The sequence below is a fragment of the Pipistrellus hanaki genome (assembly GCF_964339955.1).
Source record: "Pipistrellus hanaki genome assembly, chromosome: 6".
NCBI lineage: Eukaryota > Metazoa > Chordata > Mammalia > Chiroptera > Vespertilionidae > Pipistrellus > Pipistrellus hanaki.
Window position 1 is genome coordinate 73,163,535 of NC_140508.1, and position 20,132 is coordinate 73,183,666.

General features: G+C 49.1%; 1 protein-coding gene across 3 annotated transcripts in view; it reads left to right on the forward strand.

Annotated features, from left to right (window-relative positions):
• Window positions 1-16,471: 16,471 nt before the first annotated feature.
• The window catches only part of ZBTB7C (zinc finger and BTB domain containing 7C), a 255,881-nt gene continuing 252,220 nt past the window's right edge, over window positions 16,472-20,132 (forward strand). For 2 of the 3 annotated variants that reach the window (XM_084887408.1, XM_084887406.1), the window contains exon 1: window positions 16,858-17,056. The gene's annotated coding sequence lies outside the window, so the exon portion shown is untranslated. Of the gene's footprint in view, window positions 16,499-16,857; window positions 17,057-20,132 lie in introns of those variants that run through there. The other variant, XM_084887407.1, reaches the window with a different exon arrangement.

The window sequence follows — 20,132 nt, forward strand, 5'->3', positions numbered from 1 at the left end:
AGGACATTATTTGCAACATTTTTAAAAAGTTTTTTTCTCAAGTTAACTTTGCTTTTTCTAAGTTGCTTTTTTTCCGTTTGTTCATCCAGGCCTCTATGTTTCATGTTGTGGTTTCCTCGTGCATCAGGAGATCTTTGTGTCCTCCAGGGGACAAAACCCAAAACAAAACAACTGATTTGGAGCTCTTTGTATGTGAGCAGAAATTGTCCGGAGATGACCAATGTCAGTGTCTTTATGTGTTGTTTCTTAGGTTGGTCAGATTGTTCCCTGCCTTGAGGGTGAATGCCTGGCCCCCAGGTATCCTGGAGAGAGCTCTGAGTCTCCGACTCGGGTGCACACACACCTGCTAATGCTCCGGCGTTAGAAGGAGACTCCCACCCTCAACCACCTGGGAAACCTCCTGCCTGATCCTCTCCAGAGGATACACTTGCAGGCTTCTTCCAAAGGGCAGGCAGTCAGCTGGCTGGCAGAGCCGGGAGGGAGTCTGAAACCTTGTGTCTTATGCAGAGTTTCAACTATTTATTTTGGCTCCATTTCCCCCTTTTATCTCCAAAGATAACTGACTGGGCCCACCCTTTCCTGACTCTTTGGAGAGTTGTAGCATTTAATCGCACTCTTGCTTCTTGCTCTTCCCCACTGTTGGTCCAGAACTCGGGTTTCTTGGCCCTGACACTGCTGGGCTCTGAGTGGGCTGCAAAGAGGACCAGACATAGCCCCACCTTCTCAGAACATGCCCTCTCCCTGGGAGGCAGATCTGGGCGCCGCTGGCGAGGGTACCAGGAGGAGTTGAAACTGTGACGGGGAAGGAGCTAATTAGTGTTGACATGATAAGGGAGGACAGATCAGCAATGGAGCTGTTGGACATGGATCAGGGGATGTTGGTGGGAGATGAGGGTCCGTGGGGCAGGGAGTAGGACAAGGTTCATGTCCTGGCTTCCCACTGGGGCAGGCGGGTGGGCTACCAGAAGGAAGAGTGGGACATGTCAGAGAACAGGGTGCAGGGCTGGATAGTGTGTGTGTGTGTCTGTGTGTGTGTGTGTGTGTGTGTGTGTGTGTGTGTCTTGGGGGAGTGTGTTGGAGAAAATGATGAAATGGAGGGAGTGAAAGCAAACTTTCCAACTGCTTAGTTTTGCCCAGGGCTAGCCCCGGGCCTGTGAGCCATCTGGCAGGACCTGCAATTTCACTCGCATGAAATTGTCTGCTTCCCCTTCCCTTCCCTCTGCTCCCGCACTGCCACCCATGGGCGTGTGCATGATGGCACAGTGCAATTTAGGAAATTAGTACATTCCCGCTGACCCCACCCCGTGCCGCCTTCCCGGTGGCCCTGTGATTTCACGGTGATGTGTTTGGCAGACTCCTGGGAGCCCACACACTGCTGAGAGGCCGAGGGGCCCTTAGGGCTGAAAACCCACAAAGGTTATAAATACCCTTTCTTCTCTCCCCTCTCCCCCCTCCCCCCAGCCCCATTCATCTACGCAAGCATTTGGCTGAGCGTCCAGTGTGCTCCAGGTATGAGCCTGGTGCTGGGAGGGAACGCCAGGGGAAAGCAGGTTGTCTTAAAGCCAGGATCCAATCCCCATCCTCAAAGCTTCCCAGACCTTTCTTATCCTCCAAGAGTCATGTGTGCTCATGCGTATAGGGCACTTGCCAGTTTATAAAGCACTTCCCTTTTGAATCAGACAATGTCACCTGATCCCATTTCACATATGAGAAAATCAAGCCACGAGGCCAAGATCATGGCACTAGTAAGCAGGGGGCTCAGAAAGGAACCCGAGATCTTCTCGTTCAAATGGAGGGTGATGATGTCTCAGAGAGAGGAAATAGTCAGAGCCCAGTCTGAATGCTGGTCCGTGGCCACCATGCCAACCTTTTAGAAAACGTTGAGTACTTCCTTCATCTCACACTTGGCTTTGGGTATCTCTTAAAGAAAGGCATTATCAGGCCAAGAAATGAGACCCAATAAGGGGTTGGGAGCCCTAGGAAGGTAGCAATGTGCCTGCCTCTCTCTGCCTTTGTACCTCTCAAAGTTTTTCCACACCCGGTATTGCATGCGAATCCTACAACCTGTGAAATGATAGCCCACACTTACTGAGCTGTTCATCTATGGGAGGCATTGGTCTGCTCACCTTCACCCATGTTACATCCTCAACAACGCTGTGAGGTAGGCTCTTCATTTCCCCCATGTTGCAGTTGAGGAAATAGAGATGCTGAGCCATTTGCCCAAGGTCCCACAGCTGGTAAGTGAGGGAGTCAGGATCCGATACTCAGGTGGTCTGCCCACAGGGCCCATGTGTCCATGCCATGGCGTGGTTGGCAAGGGAGAGAGCACTTGAGTGTGCAGAGGTGAAGGGACTTGCACGACGCCCCATGCAGGCACTAGAACTAGAGTTTCCCTGGACTCTGTGGGCCTTGCTTCTTCCCTGTTCCTCCCACCACACCGCGCCCAGGAGGAGGGCGTGGATTGTGTCTAAGGAGACAGGTCCCAGCTTCACACAGCGGGGCAGGGGCTGCGGGGAGCATATGATGAGCCCCCAGAGAGGCTTCCCCGGTTTAAGAAAAGCCTTTCTCCTACTTGCTGTCACAGTGCCCCTGCACTCACAATGCGTCCACTCCAGTGAAGATCGCCAGCTGGACTGTGTGCATGTGCCCAAGCAAGGATGCTTGTGGCGGCATCTTTATAGTGGCGACCATCCACCGCAGGGCAGGTACGTGCACTGGGGTCCAGCCATGCAGCGAGAGTGATGCAGCACTGTGAACTGTGGCCTCTGCGCATCATGGAAGAGTCTCACACACAGGATGTGGAGTGGTAGAAGTCAGACCTAAGGAATAGATATTGAATGAGTGCATTTATGTAAAGTTCAAGGCCAGTAAAGTTCTCTGTGGTGTTAGAAGTCAGGATAGGGCTAGGGAAGGGGGATGTGCAGGGGAGGGGGATGTGCAGGAAGGGGGATGTATAGGGAGGGGGATGTGTAGGGAGGGGGATGTGCAGGGAGGGGGGTGTGCAGGGAGGGGTGTGTGTAGGGTGGGGGTGTGCAGGGAGGGGTGTGTATAGGGTGGGGGATGTGCAGGGAGGGGGTGTGTAGAGAGGGGGATGTGCAGGGAGGGGGGTGTACAGGAAAGGGGGTATGCAGGGAAGAGGATGTTCAGAGAGGAGGTAGGTGTAGAGAGGGGATGTGCAGGGAGGGGGATGTGTAGAGAGGGGAATGTGCAGGGAGGGGGAAGTACAGGGAGGGGGATGTGTAGGGAGGGGGATGTGCAGGGAGGGGGGTGTGTAGGAAGGGGGATGTGCAGGGAAGGGATGTGCAGGGAGGGTATAGGTGTAGGGAGGGGATGTGCAGGGAGGGGATGTGAAGGGAGGGGATGTGCAGGGAGGGGATGTGAAGGGAGGGGATGTGCAGGGAGGGGGGAGGTGTAGGGAAGGGAAGGTGTAGGGAGGGGGAGCAGGAGAGGGCTTTCTGGGCACTGGCAGTGCTTTACAGCTTGACTTGGGTGGTGGATATGTGGACGCTCACTTTGTGATCGTTACTGACCTGTAAATGCATAATCTGTGCATTGTAGATGCACTGTCATCCATAATACAAATGGTTTTTAAAAACCCCACTTGTAGCAATTTCAGAAAGGATGTGTCAAAGAAAGGAATAATGTCATTGTCTTGGTCTGGGTTCTGTCTGAAGCTGATTCCAAGACAAAGCTTTCCCTGCCTCTGACTGCGCGGTGTTCTCAGGAAGCGCTGCGAGGGGAGAGGCAGAGAGAGGGGCAGAGAAGGCGGCCAACCAAGGCTGTGCCATGGGCAGGCTGCCCCTGATGGCATGCGAGGCTCAGGCCACCAGGCAACAGTGGCAGATAGCATCAGCTGTACAGGTTCCCCGCCCTTCTCCCTGGAGGCTGGATTAAACAGGCGCACTGACCTGCCAACTCCTGGCCTCCAGCACCACTCCTGGGGTGTTGCCTCCTTGGCACTGGGACTAAGAGCAAGCCCTCCGGTGGAAAGTGGGAGATGCTTGCAGGGGGACTTCATGATGGGGAGTGGAATGCTGTGTCTGGGGCATGCAGGTGGGTTGCAGACAGCTTCTGCTCCAAGAATCTAACATTGAGGTGTCTCAAGTAAATTAGGGATCTGTGTGGATTTTAGAATAAGAGGACTTGGAAAGTCAACCTCTTTATTACCCAAATCCCCAGGGGAACGAGTGCTGGCTGATCTTGAGCATTTATCTTTAGAATGATTAAATAAATGAAAATAAACACAGTCACAAAACTGGCACAGCTTTCAAGATGCCACAATGTGAGTATGGCAGGAAGTGTCACCCTAGACTGGGTCACACTGTCCTGTGTCCACACCTCACTGTCAACAAACATTTATTGAGGTGGGTTAGAGGCTATTGGATTGGACAGTGCAGCGCTGAGGTACTTGGTGACTTTCTAGTGACCAAATTCAAGGCCCACTCTTTCCTCTGAATCTAACTTTCTGTCCCCGGAGCATCCGGGTCCCTCTTCCAACCGCCATATCCTGTCCTGGCTGTTCTCTTTTGCTCCCATGACTTCAAATTCCTTCCATATGCCTACGGCTCACAAATCTATTTCTTTCTCTCAGACTTCTTTCCTGATTCCTGACCTAATTTCCCAATGCTTTCTGGATGTTTCCACAATAAATCAAAATAAGTCCCAAAATAAACTCATTTCTCCCCCACTTTTCCATGCTTCCTTTAAACAAACTAACCCTTCTCTATTTGTGGATTAAAAATGGGGAGGGGTCCTTCTTAAAATCTTCCTCTTCGTCCTTCTGTAATCACTAAAACCTGTTGAGTCCATGCCAAACCATTTCCCTAAAGCATCTCCTTCTATTTCCACTGCTGACCCCATTACACATACAGAGTGGGGTCCAGTGCAAAATCTAGGGCCCCAGATGGCAGTGGGTGGGTTTAGATGGGGTGGAATGAGCACAGAACAAGGAAGAATGCTGTGGGCCTCTCAGCTGAAGGAAGGAGGTTGAGAAAGGAGGTGAAATTTGTCAAGGAAAATAAGTGGAGAGATGAGAAAGTGACTCTCTTGCTCTTAGTTATGAAAGGGAAGGGCAGGAGGGAGGGAGAACAAGGAAGGAAGAGAATGAGGCCAAAGGAGTGAATGTGCATCATGAGTGGTGAATGTGGATGCTATGGAAGGAACCAGAGCACAGGAACTGAGAGGATGTGCATGGAGGTGAGGACGGGACCAGTTACAGAATTCGCAGGACCCAATGGAAAATGAAAATGCAGGGAAAATACAGTTGAGGTTCTGAAATGCAGAGCCTTTTTCTTCCCTCTGCGGTCTCTCTCAATGTGTGTGTGTGTGTGTGTGTGTGTGTGTGTGTGTGTGTGTATATATATATATATATATATATATATATATATATATATATATAATTGCTATTTAAATTAATATAAGTAAAAATTTAAACATTAAATTATTAGCATGCATTTTGACGTTCATCTTTCTATTGTGCCAGTTATGTATTTAGTGTTTTTTATTGTGGTAAAATATACTAGTACATAACACTTGCCATTTTAGCTATTTTGAAGAGTACAGTTTAGGGGCATTGAGTATATGCACATTGTTCTATAACCACCCCCCACCCCCTCATCCGCGTGAACTCTATCCATCTTGTAGAAATAAGATTATGTACCCATGAGACTGGCAGCCACCACTCCAATTTCCAGAATTTCCCAACTCTGGGTGCCTCATTCATCCACCAATGGGCACCTAAGTTATTTCTACCTTTTGGCTATTGTGGATAAACCAAGTTAGCAAATGTAAAAGCCATGAACTCATATGAAGAATCGCCAGAATTACGTAGTTTGTATTTCCTAGCTCATATATTTACGAGTATTTTATTCTTTCCACAACAGAAGACACCCTGGGTGAAATGAAGTCAACTATCTTCATTCCACTTGACATACATGCCTACTTCTTCTTTTTTTTTTTTTAAATATATTTTATTGATTTTGTACAGAGAGGAAGGGAGAGAGATAGTTAGAAACATCGATGAGAGAGAGTCATCGATCAGCTGCCTCTTGCACACCCCCTACTGGGGATATGCCCGCAACCAAGATACATGCCCTTGACCGGAATCGAACCCGGGACCTTTCAGTCCTCAAGCCGACGCTCTATCCATTGAGCCAAACCGGTTTCGGCCATACATGCCTACTTCTATCTTCAGTTCACCGATAGGTAAGTGAGGAAGGGCTTAAAGGAAAAGGAAGTTGGATTGCCTGGTCTTTTCCTTTCTCCTTATATCATCATTTTTAGTGTAAGTGGTTGATTAATACAGGGAAATAATATGAGTTTTTTAAAAAAGGTATGACAGATTCCTTGGTCATTGAAGTGCCATTGCCATCTTTCTGCATTTAAAGCAAGTTCTCTGGTTTGAATGGGAAGAGTAGTCTCTCGGGCTGTCAGTATCTGCTCCCTCAGTCACAGCTGTGTGGACATGGAATGTGAGCACAGGATCCCTGCAGGCCATGATGCGAAGGGAGGACAGCCTCAAAGGGAAGACAAGGCAAGGAAGTCATGTAGCCCCCACCATATGGGAACGGGGCAGCAAAGAGCACAGGACATGGGTGTTCAAGCATAGCTCCTCTCTCCTGCCCATCCGTGTGGTCAGCATAGAGCAGAAGACTTCCACAATTATACAGAAGAACTAAAAATCCATGGCTTTCAGGCCCATTCACTGTGAATGAGCCCCCCAAACCTATGTGGCCCCTGAGTTGATCAGGGCTTCGTACCTGAGCCCAGGAATGTCCAGGAACGGGCCAAGGCATCCTTAAGAGCGCATGCAGTTATAGTGAACATTTTCTGTTTTAAAAAAGTGTATGTAATAAGTCTTAGAAAGTTTTCTTTCTGATGTGTATAATAATATGTATGTATTTTAAGTTCTGATGGCTGGAGGGTTAAGCTTTAAATTTCTAGAAAACCTGCTCTGTGGCATACCACATAAGTAAGATTCTATTGAAGCTTTGATGGCCTAAAGAAAATGGTTAAGCTCTAGATATTGCGGAGATAAGTACCGGTACTTGGCGAGCATGGGCTGTGTCTCCTATTTCTTTTGCACAACTTGGTTAAGATATCGGTGAGGTCTTGGTAAATTCTTGTTGGAGGGCTGTGTATAGCTTGGGGAGGAATTTGAAATACAGTGAACTTGTGGGTGGCCTCGCTCATCCGACCTACATTTAGAATTGGTTTTCTCTAAAATCTAACAGAAATGCTAACTAGATATCAAAACATTAAGAAGTATGGTTTGCGTTTTTCCAAAAATTATCTATAATAAATTTTTATTAAATGTTAACTCAAAAATCATTGTTGAATGAATGGATGAAAAAGGTGGAGAGAGGAGATAGCAACTCTACTATTAGGGTTTCAGTTTCTTCACCTTTAACACACATGTTTTAAACTATATGGTGTATTCCAAGTTAACATTCTATGCTTCAGATAATATTTTTAAATTCAATTAAAAATAATTGCTGCTTGGTAAGAGGAAATTAAGTGCATTTATGTTACATGGCAATACATTTACGACCATGTATTAAACCAACAGTGTTGACAAAATAGAAGAGTAGATGGCAGGTGAGGAGACAGAAGACACATTCTTTCATTTAACTAAGAATTACTAAGTGCCTCAATGTGCCAACATGCTGGGCACAGTGTGGGTTAAAGTAGGAGTTCCTATCCCTAACTTCAAGTTGAGAATGTGGAGACAAGTTGGAGACACATAAATGAAATGATTAAAATACATTATCAGACCCCATGTCATCAAGAATAAGATTACCGGAGAGACTATGAGTGCCCTGAGAAGAAGTGGTCCCTCTGAGGGCCAAAGCAAGTGTTGACGTTGCATAATTCCCATTTGTGTAAAGCCAGGGTGGGTGCATCTGCTTTTCTACTCTATGGGAAGACTAATAGAGTCTTTTAATCAATCATTCATTCAGCAAAATATTTCTTGAGCACCTACTAAGTGCCAGGCACTATACAAGGTTCTGGAGATACAAAGATGAGCCAAAGATGAGATTTGATGACTGGAGCCCTGTCACCAAATTACTCATATGGTGATGGGGCAGTCACAATACTGGAGGGTGGTGCAGTGTGGCTGTCTGGGTGAACAGGCATAGGCGCATGGTGCCTAGCAAGGACCCACTGCAGCTGCCTTTCCTAACTGGTGATGGTAATCTTCCCATTGTGTTCTAATATAGCCTCAGCATCCTTCTAGACAGAGCAACCAGACCAGACAATTGCTACCCATCAATCAGACCTGGTACAAAAGACGGAACCTATTTGCTTCCTAGGCACCCGTTTGCCATGGGAGCACAGAGAAGCAGTTGTCTGGCACTTTTTTGATGGAATTTGGTAAGAAATCATGGAGTGGATACAAATGAAATGGACCTCAGAGGATTAAGTAGGTTAGAATTTGCCAGCTTCCTATTCACTTCCTGTACTGTTGCTTATGGTAACTTGGTGAAAAGATAACAGTGCCTGGGAAACATGACTTTTTTTTTTTTTTTTTTTTTTTTTTATAAGAGTGGACCCTATTTAGGGTCCCTCAGATCAGGACTCAAATGGGAGTAGCAGAGTCCTGGAAGGGAGGAGCCTTGAGGTGGATAGTGAGGCTGAGCCAACCTGTTGGAGGAAGTCCAGGTCATTGGCCCAGCCCTGGGTTTTCTTTGGCAGAAGAATGTCCAACCTCTTTATGTAGCTGGTGCCAAGCAGGCCAGGCGCGGTGAGCTCATGGTGTTCTCTGAGTCCTGGAGCTGAAGACTGAGGGTGGAGGGGAGTGGAGGGCTGGAGATAGCTCTATTGGCTTCAGGCTTGCAGCGGGCAAGGCACTGGACCAATGGAGACAGGAAACCTGGGCTTTCAGACATTGTGTCATATGATTGTTTATCTGGAAAGAGGAAGCCACGCAGGGAGCATTGGTGCCCCATCACCACTTTCTGAGAGGGAAATCCATGTGCTACCCTCCTCACCCACTTGCTGGTGGAACGGACACACACACACACACACACACACACACACACACACACACACACAAACAAACACATGCGCGCATGTCCCTCACATCCACTTCATGCACGCAGGTGAGGTGAGATTGCCATGTTCAAAGAGAAAAAAGCAGAGCCCCAGAGCCTGCCACCTATATTTCTACTTAGCTTTGGCTGCTAGGGACCCAGCTCTCCTGTCTCTTTTGGGCAAACTATAACTTGCCGAACCTCAGTTTCTCCATCTGTACAATGAAGGAAGGAAAACTTCTTCAACCAACTACTTAAGAAAATAGATGGAGAAGAGCTGTGAAGAACAGAACAGCTCCATCTATATAACGCTTCTGCATTGCCAGCAATCTGTGGTGTTCCTTGGCTTATAGATTAATCATTACAATCTCTGTTTCCATCTTCTCATGTTGTTATCCTCTGTGTCCCCAAATTTCCATCTTTTATAAGGACACCACTCATTGAATTTAGGACTCACCCTAATCTAATAAGACCTTATCTTACCTTGATTACATTTGTAAAATTCCTATTTTCAAATAAGGCCACATTCACAGGTTTCAATAAGACATGAATTTAAGGGGACACTATGCAAACCAGTATACAGAGATTTGGTCAGCACTGAAAGATCACATCCTAGGAATGCAGTGATGACCACCCACAGAGTGTCAGAAGACATGGGTGGCACTGTTTTATGTTTACACTCTATCATTCCACGTGGTAAATTGAACATGATCTGGAAATGAAGGCTTGTTCATCTTTTCCTGCATTTTCTGGGTAAGACTTAAGATTTGTGCTCCCCCTCTGCGAAGCACAGTTACAACTTTTGAGAGGCACTGTTCGTCAACTGTGGGATGCATGATGCAACATCGTGAACCAATGGTAGTAAGGCACTGCAGAGGTAACAAGAACTTATTGTTTCAAATACAAATAGGTTCTGAAGAGTCATGATATTGTGACTCATACGATAATAGTTCTTCATCCACAGTTCTGGGCTCACGGCTCCTCAAACCCTTGGAATTTCTTAAGTGTTGACAAAGATAAAAGTGTCTTTTGTTATATTAATAAAGGGAACTTTGGACACCACCCAAGGATAGGGGCTGGTTGCCAGAAGAACCCACCTTAAGATTAGAGGTTTACAACTTTTGGTTTCAAGTACCCACTTCCAGGGAAGGAAAAGGGGCTAAAGTCTGAGTTCAATCACCAATGGCTAATGATTTGGTCAATCATGACTACATACTGAAGCCTCCATAGAAACCCAAGAGAACTGTTTGCTGGTCATTTTTCCAAGATCTTTCCCACTGGGGAACTAGATCACTCCAAGGTACACCATGTGGGGCCTCAAGCTCCATAAGGACAGAAGCTCCTTCTTTCCAGACTTCTCCATGTGTACCCCTTCATCTGGTTGTGGATTCCTGTCCTTTGTAATTCATCGGTAACCCAGTGAGTCATTCTGCAATTTAATGGAATCGAAGGAGGCAGTCGTGGGAACCTCTGATTTATAGCCAGTCCTTTGGAAGCATAGGTAACACTCTGGGCTTGTGATTGGCAACTGTAGTGTGGTCTTATAGGGCTGAACACTTAGCCTGTGGAATCTGATGCTGTCTTTGGGTAGACAGTGTCAGAATTGAGTTGAATTCTTGCACATGTACCTGGAGTCCACAAATTGCTTGTTGGTGTGGTTCCCTCCATACACATGTTAGAATTGGGTTCAAGAACCCTTTCCCACTGGCTTTGTGAGTAATAATGGTGTGTTGCTATCTTTTCTCAAGATGGGAAATTCAACTAAGAACGGTGCATTTGACAGTAGTTAACAACAAAGAAAATGAAAGATGGTTTTGGGACTTGGATAGGAAGAGATGGTGCCTGGACATTCTGAAGGATCTTTATGTGCACTGATGAAACAATAAATAAATGTGTAAAAACCTCTTCTCTACCCGCTATTCTATATCTTCACCTTTAAGTCACTATTCTTCACATGGCCATGGATTTCGTAATGCATTTGAAATTCAATTGTTTATGTAGACAAGCAGTCCTCTCCTTCCACACAGACTCCGAGGAGGGAAGGGCTCTCGATTTAATTACACCCTAGATAAATGCACTGCTCTGACCTGGTGCTTGGCTCACTAAGGGCATAGTGGCAGTGCAGTATGTGTGTGTGTTGGAGGGTGGGTGTAGGGATGGTGGGTGGGTGGGGGCAAGGAGATAATATAAACTCAGGGAGGGGGGAATGAAGAAAAGGAAGCAATACTATGGCATTTTGCAAATTGTGAAGTAACTAGCAAGCTGATTTTTTAATCCTCATAGATGTAGACTGAATCATCGAGAATTATCTCTGGAAGGTGTGTGGGAGAAGTGTGCATGTGTGTACACTTAATTCAACAATTACACCCTGAGCAGCAGGAAGAATGCATAGGCTCTTGCAGCAGCACAGACTGCTGGGGATCTCCAAGGAGGCGGGGCTTATCTGGGGACCTCGCCTGCCCTGACTTGCTCAGCTGTTCAGCCATGCTTGAGGTGCCAATGGCCATCATCGAACAGCCCTGTTGGTACCACTCGATGAATCCAGAATATTACTTTAGATGACTTCACTGACAGAGGCGTGGGAGGCAGAAAGGGGTTAGGGATTGGTTCTCCTGTGGAGAATCACATCAAAGGGTAGATGGACAAAGTATGGGGCAAGGACTCCTGAAGGCTGGGGGACCAGGTTAGCAATGGGATACACCCTCAAGAGACTCATTGTGTAGGGTTGACACCCGGTTGCTCTCTGCTGGAATATGGGGAAGTCCTATTTTGTGCACAGCTTCAAGTTGTCCAGACTTACCTTTTAATTCCCTTGAGTGATTGCCATCCTTTATTATCCAGGAGAGCCTTTGCAGGCCCTGGTGTGGCAAACGAAACAACAAGTAGGTCTGAAGAGCCTGGCCTGCCCCCACCAGCTTTTCCCTGGAGCTAATGGGAAGATGCAGCACCCTCTTAAGGGAGATGGTAACTGGAGTTTGGGGTCAAGACCTGAAGGGTGAGGTTGACTGTGGTCCAGCTGGGAGCAGCGGGAAGCACACTAGACACTGAGGAAGAACTTCCGGCAAAACTAAAAGTAGAACTTTCATATCCTCCATATTTTCTTGGGGAAGCTGGCCCCTGGGAAGCCTGGTGGTTGTGTACACATGTATGTTTAAAAATCAAGACTCAACACTGGTTATGTTTGGTGGGTTATTACAGACAGTTTAATTTTTTTTTTCTGTTTTCTTTGGCCCTGCTAAAGAAAAAAATTACTGTGACATTTTAAAAAATGGCAAGGAAGACTTGAAGATTATTGCAAAAGTGGGATTGCAATGGAGGAGAGAGATCAACAAGGAGAAGTGAGGATTTATGGTCAAGGAAGTATGGGGGGGGGTCTGTGGATAGAAATTACTAAGAGGAGACACTAGGGGTAGGTGGATTCTTGCTAAATTGACCTAAAAGGATTCTGGCTAAAGGCAGACCGTGGTCAGCTAACAAGGGTAACAAGGGTGGGAGATGAGGAATTTGATCAGATATCAGGGAGCAGGGAGTTTCTCAATAAACGGACATAGCAGGATTCTTGCTACAACTGGACTAGTCAGAAACAGGTAGGGTCTAAGGGCCAGGCTAAGCCAAAAAAGAGGGCTCCGAGGAGCTGGTCTGAAGTTTGATCAAGAAGAGAATCTTCGTTATCCCATAAGGAGCGTATCGGTATAGCCATTTAAAATAAGAAATGGAAATTGATAGAAATTTTTTTAAATAATAAAAATACCTTCCCAAGAGGTATGGCACATAAATGCAATGTGCAATCTTGGGATTGGATCTTGATTAGAATTTATTTTTTCATTTTTTCCATTAGTGAGACAATTAGAAAAATCTAAATATGGTTTAGATTGGATAACAGCATTGATGGCAATTTCCCAATTTTAATGACTATGGAAGAGAATGTCCTTGTTACAAACACCGAATAATTTTTTCAGTAAAGGTGCACCACGCCTTCAGTTTACTCTCAAACGTTTAGGAACAAATAATGTCTATGAAGAGAGACAGCAGGACAAAGCGCCCAGGGGAACTGCTGCATTTGGAGAATCTGTGGGAAGGTATATGGGAGTTCTTTATACGATCTTTGTAACTTCTATAAAAATATGAAATCATTTCAAAAGAAAAACTTTTTTAAAAAGAGAGAAAACCTTATCTAGGCTTCAAGGACCGTGTCAAATGCCACCTTTCCCAGTCAGTTGCTTTCAGCTGAATCAGCACCTCACCCAACTTGCCCTGTGGTAACGTGGACCGTGGACCGTTTTCTTGACAAGCTCCTCAGCCTTGATTTTCTCAGAGCCTCTTCGTTCTTTCTCCTCTAGAGGCAGCACCACAGGATGGGTCCCCAGGCAGCCTCTGTACTTCCCAGGGGCGGGACCTTGGTCACTGCCACTGCTACTGGTCCTGGATATCTCATCCACGAAACGACCTTTACAAAACGTATTGCACACAGTTGTCACATGGAACTCAGAACAACGCCTGCCATGAGTTCTAATTCCAGAAGGAACTCTGTAAATGTTAATTCCTTTCTCTTCCCTTTTCTTGGGTCATAGGTAAATGTTTGAATCCAATTGTGTGATAATTTCTGTCAACAATTAGCAATTTACAGTTTTACACATTAACCCCTTCATGAATGTAACACTTGCCCACACCTTTTCTCATCTGGTGACCCTAGGAGCCTATGGCGTAGAAAAGGTCCCATTGTTGCCTCTTTTATATGTATTTGGAAACCGAGGCACCGAGGAGATGAATGATATACTTTTCTAATTTATGTGGCTGATACTAGTAAGTAGTAGACTCTGGCAGGAGCCAGAAAACTCTCATTATTTGTGGCAAAAAAAGTTTTTATAGATGTTCCTTGACTTACAATGGGGTTATCATTATAAGTTGAAAATGCATTTAAGACACCTACTGAACATCATAGCTTAACCTAGCCTACCTAGAACATGCTCAGGAATGCATTAGGCTACAGTTGGGCAAAATAATCTCTCTGCTTCTGTTCAGCATCATAGGAAAGTATCACCCCACATGTCACTAGCCTAGGAAAAGATACAAATTCAAAGTAAGATTTCTACTGAATGCTTATCACTTTCACACGATTTTAAACTAAAAAAATGAAGTTGAACCACTGTAAGTCGGGTTCCGTGTAGTGGCACCTCCGTACAAACAAGCAAACTGCAAACGCATCTTAACAAAATTCACGAGGCCTCTGTCTTCAGGTGTTACCACTGACTCCTCCATCCTAAAGTGACGTTTTGTTCATTCCGTTTATTAATCTTTTAATGAGCACCTACTAGATGCTAAGCATATGTCAGACACTTAGGACACTAAAGGATGGGCAAGAAGTTTGAAGTCCTGCTGGGGGAGAGGGGAGAAGAATTGAGCAAACATGATACATGCAGTATAATAGCTGCTGTCATTAAAATATTAACGATGCAAACAGTTCTCCTTCTAATTGCTCTTAAATGTATAAAAGTGATGCCTGTGGTTATTGAACATGGGACACTCCCCTTACAGCTCACGGCATGGAAAAGGCATTCAGTGACATACAGCTATGAGACATCTGCTCTGAGCCAACTGTACCTAGAGAAGGAAGGAGAACCTTTCTGCCCTAAAGGCATTTCTAATTTAGAACCCACATCCTTCTTTTCTCACCCCAGAGCTGCATTCCTCGTTGTCTGCAGTGTCTTGCTATTCCAGGGCTGGGGTCCTCCAAGAACTCCTTAAGCACACCCCGTGCTCTGGCTTAGAAGCGTGACCACGTGGACAGGGTCGGCAGTACTCCAAATGACCGAAGACCCGTGAATGAAAGGAAATGAGACAGACAACCCAATTTAGCAGGGAGACAGACAACCTAATTTGGAGGGCAATGGCTTCCAGGGCTGCTAAGAGCAAGGATATGATTTTGCCACGGGAAGCTCTAGCAACTTGGAAGGCTTGACATCCCAAATCTGAAGACCTCTTAGTTTCCAGGACAGATTTTTCTAGACTTACATGCTCTTTTGAATGGGTTGGATAGGTAGCTGTTCAGTTGAAGGGTTGACATTTATTTACTAGGAAAAGCCAGGCCTCTCTGGCAAATAAAACACTACTCACTCAGCCCTTTGTTTCAGATGCCCCTGTCTGGCTTTGTGTTGCACATCCCATTCCCAGTGATTTTCCTGGTCTTCACAACTCCTGGTAGAGGGTGCCTTGTAAGGGTGCAATTATTACACGAATGAATGAGATGATTAAAAAAAAGCATACATCCCATCCCCTCTGAGCAACCTTGGGAAGAAGTGCCACGCAAAATGCCAACATATTTCTTTTAATGAATGTTGTAAAGGAGGCCATCGACTATCTCAAATTAAAAGACACGCCTCGGACATCATCAGGCCCACTGCGTTTTTATTAGTCTGTAGCCAGTATGGGACCAGGAAGGAGGGATTCGATTTCTCCACTATCCTGGGCATCTCTCTGCTCAGGTGGGGGCAGGCCCTGTAGGAGTGTGAGGACTGCACATTTCCTGTGTCTGAGGGAGGGGCCCGGAGAGCTTCGCTGACAGCCAGGTACAGTTGTCCTGTTAAGAAGGGCAAAAGTTCCCCTGTGTGTGTGTCTGGGAGCGCACAGGTGGAAGGATAAACCAGCTCCTGAGTGCCCTGGCCGGCTGGTGGCCAGAACGTCTCCCCAGCGTTGTCTCGCTCACGATAACTCCCCCTCTCCCCCTCCCCCCCCCCCCCAAGCCTAAAAAATCCTCCTCTTCCCTTGGAAGCGCCTTTTACACTGTCCTTCCACCCAGACTTTCCAGCCTAAAGGGTCGGGGGACCCGGCTTGGCGGTGAGGGGCGGAGCCAAACCCTCGCAGGGCCCGCCCCTTGGCTGCGTGGCTGGGGGATTGGATGCTTCGGAAGGCCGCCTTCGGGGCTGCCTAGGGGTGCACCCGAGGTCCGGGCGCAGGTGCGGGGTGCGGGGGACTCCCACCCGCGAAGTTGGGGGAGGGGACCCTGCGTCCGAGTGACCTCTAAGGCGGGGTTGCCCGCAGGAATCTGGGCGCCCTAGAGTGCCGCAAGCCCGCGGTTTCTCGAGGCGGAGAGGGATCTCTCTGGGCTCGCTGGAATTGCGTTGGCATTTGGGAAACTTCTCTCCCCTACTCCTTGCTTCCTACTTTCGCGTGGAAGAGCAGTTGCTGGGTTGTTTTAGGTCCTCTCCCAATCAGACCCTGTAAAAATAGCCGTGCGCCCTCCGCTTCTCCGCTGGCTGCCCCGGGCCGGGTGTGAACCTAAAAATACCCGGCGGCTTGGAGCCGGCGCTCCGGGTGCCGGCGGGTCCGGCCGGGCCGCAGAGGGCGTCTGGAGACCAGAGAAACGGAGGCCGCCTGGCCCCTCGCCTGGGCCAGGGCTGTCCCTTTAAATCCTGGAGGAGGCAAAGAGAAAAAAGGAAAGAAAGGAAAAAGACGCGGAGCCCTGAGCGGTGGGTGGCTCTGCCTGGCCCCCCACTCCGCCCGCCCCCGCGCCGCGTCCAGCCAGCCGCCCGCCGCCCCCGCGGGCCCGGGGAGCCCCCCGCAGCGCCGCCCACCGCCGGCCACTGTCAAAACAGAAATTAAACGGAGCCCGCGAGGTGGAGCCGCAGCAAGTGCATGTGTGGCGGGCGAGGAGGGAGCGCAGGGGAAGGGGCGGGCGCGAGGGAGCGGCGACCACAGACATCCGGGCCCTTGAGCCCCGTGCGCCCCCCGAGCGGGTGGCGCGGGCCGCGGGGACGCCGGGCGCGGGGCGCGGGGCTGACAGCGGCGGCGGGGGCGGGGCCCGGGAGGGCGGGGGCGCGGCGCGGGGAGGGAGGAGCTGCCGGGAGCCGCTCGGTCCCACACCCGCCGGCGCAGCCCCGCCACGAGACTCTGACAGCCGCGGCCGCGCTGCTCCCCCGCGCACCGGGACGGACCGCGGCGACGGCGGCGGCGGCGAGGGAGGACGCGAGGACCGCGGCCCGGCGCCCAGTGCGGGCGGCGCGCGGTGGCCCTGGCGGCGCGCAGAGGTGAGTTGGCTCCGCGCGCAGGGCTCGGGCACCGGCTGTGAGGGCTGCGGTCTCCCTCGCACCTTGGCTGCGGAGGCGGGTCGGGGGGTCGCGGGGCTCCAGAGAGGTAGCTGTGCGCCGCCGAGGCCGGAGAGCGATGCCGGGGGCTGTTGCTAGGAGGCCGGCTGATCGCGCGCCCGGGGCACCGGCGGGGGCAGGGGCGCCCCGGCGCGCCGGGCCGGAGGCGGGGGGCTGCGGTGGCTATTCAGGGGGAGCTCCGTGTGGCAGCCATGCCACGGGAGGAGGCGGGAGGAAGGAGAGCGGGAGGAGGGGGAGAGCCAGCGGAGAGCTAGCCGGCGCGCCTCCTGGCTGGCACCGCGGCCCGGAGCGAAGTGGCGCGCGGGGCTGGAAGGGAACTTCTGCGGCGCGGGCGGCCCCGGCGGGGCGGCGCCTCCTGGGCCGGGCCGGGCGGGCCCGAAGGCAGCCACAGGTGGTTTCTGCTGAAAGTTTTACCGCACATCTGTCCGGAAGGCGCGGGAGCGTTTTTGGAGAGGGACGGTTTCCTGAGACTCGGGCACCCGCACCTCATATTGTCTTATCTTCAAGATGAGGAAAGGAGCAGGCAGTCTGGGATCCCGCATCCCACGATGTGGTGGCTCAGGGTCTTCCTGGCTGCCCGGCCCAGAGGTGACGCCCTAGCGGGGCCCCAAGACCCAGGCCGCTATCCAGTTGGGAAGTTGAGGGAACTGGGCGCACGCACATGGCTCCTGCATGTCGGGGAAAGAGGAGCCGAGGCCAGACCGTGGTCCGCTCAGTTCAGGATGGCACGGGGTCTCTTCCTAGGGACCGCGCCAGCGTCCTCGCTCGGGGCGTGCGCATCCTCCTGCTCCTTTGAAAGCGAATCGTCTCTGGCCGCTGTGCTCCTTTGTTATTGGGGTTGGCTGTCTGATTTCATTCGGAAGGGGCCGGGAGGAGCCCAAGGGAAGCTGAGCGGCGGCATCTCTCACAGCCGCGTAGGATGGTACCCAAGCCTGGGCGGCGAGGGGCCAGGGCGGAGGGGAGCCTGTGAGAGGTGGTGTGTGCTGCCTGCCCATGGAGCTTCGCCAGACAATTCACAAGGCTGGGGCTGGGTTTTCTGGGGGCACCGGGACGGAAAGAAGAGGGAGGGGGAAGAAAGGGAAGACCCCCAGAAGAGGAAGATATGCTGTGGTCAGCTCCGAGAGAGAGGTTCAGAGAAGTCCTGTGGTTTGGCCCCGTTCCTCTTTGGCCGCGCTGACGAATCCAGGGTAGGGAGGTTACAGCCACCCCGGTAGGTCCGTCCTGGGCTGAAAGAAATCATTTTCTCCGAAGTGGGTCTGATACCCAGTTGTTGCAAGTTGGCACGGAACTCCTGAGAGCTGGAAACAGCCTCTCATTCTGGCTGGTCCTGCTCCCTCTCCCTGTTCCCCCCACACAGCCCTACAAATACCTGAGCAGAAGTGTGTCCTTTCTTTAAAGAAAGCCACAGAGTTTTTTTTTTTTTAATATATATTTTATTGATTTAAAAAATATATATTTTATTGATTTTACACAGAGAGGAATTGAGAGGGACAGAGAGTTAGAAACGTCGAAACATCGATCAGCTGTCTCCTGCACACCCCCCCACTGGGGATGTGCCCGTAACCAAGGTACATGCCCTTATCGGGAATCGAACCCGGGACACTTCAGTCTGTAGGCCCACGCTCTATCCACTGAGCCAAACCGGTCACAGCTATATTTTATTGATTTTTTACAGAGAGGAAGGGAGAGGGATAGAGAGCTAGAAATATGGATGAGAGGGAAACATCGATCAGCTGTCTCCTGCACACCCCTCACTGGGGATGTGCCCGCAACCAAGGTACATGCCCTTGACCGGAATCGAACCTGGGACCCTTCAGTCCACAGGCCGATGCTCCATTCACTGAACCAAACCGATTTTGGCAGGGCCACAGAGTTTTGAAGCTGAAAGAGAGCCTAGGAATCAGGAGAGCTCATTTTACAGATGAGCAAACTCCAGGCCCAAAGAAGGAAAGCAACCCATCACAGTGTTAGAGGCCCAGAGAGACTGGAATTGACACCAGCCTTCCAGTCAGGGTGGGGAGAGCCCCATCACCAAGGCCCAAGGGCCTGAGGTCAGAAATGCCACCCCCTCTCCCAGACTCATCAAGGGCTTGTTATCTGGTACTTTCTATGACCATGGGTGCCAGCAAATGGGGTGTATTTCCAGTCTTCTGCCCTTGACTTAAAAAAAAAATCAGGACTGACTGTCACTGCAGATTCCAGCCAGACACTATCCCAACTTTTCCTGCTCCCTCCTCACCCCAACTCCTTTTGTAACAGAATGCGGCTTGATTGGCCAAAATGGCTTTGCAGCTCGTCTCATTCTGAAGCACCCACTTTCCGTAGCATGCCAGAACTCTGTTTTCCTGGTAATTAGGTTTTACAGATATTTTTGAAAGAGAGCCCAAATTCTGCATCAATTACACTTGGACACAAATGCCGTGCTGTTGTGGATACCAAATGAGAAAGATGAGCAATTATCTGAGAGTTTTGGAATACATGTTGTTATGAGTATTTGACACAGCTATTAAGACATCAATGAGTGGGTTTTCAGCAAATGTTTTTTTTTTTTTTTTTTTTTTTTTTCATGCTGTATTTTATTGAGCCAAACAAAGTGTCTTAATGAAAAAGACCTGGGAGTTGGCCACTTGAATCTTAATCATACGTTTCTACTAGGATGTAGAGATGGGAAAGATTTGAATAATAAGCAGAGGGATTGTTGATTCGAGGGCAATGCGTATTCTTCAGTCTATAATGTCATATTAAATTAAAAAAAAAAAAGTTGGGGTGCGATGTGTGTCAGTCTGTGTTAGTCAGAAATGTCTTGTGAGAGAGGATATTTTGTATGTTTTCCTGCTTTCAAGGACATGTAGTATCAAGAATCCAAGGCATGCAGTGTCGCTTGAGTGTAATTCTGCTTTCATGAGCAGCTAAGAATCAGTGTCCCTGTAGTTCCCATAAGAGAAACCACGACCTGGTGTCATACAGATAGCCCATGTGACCTTTTGACAGTGCCTTT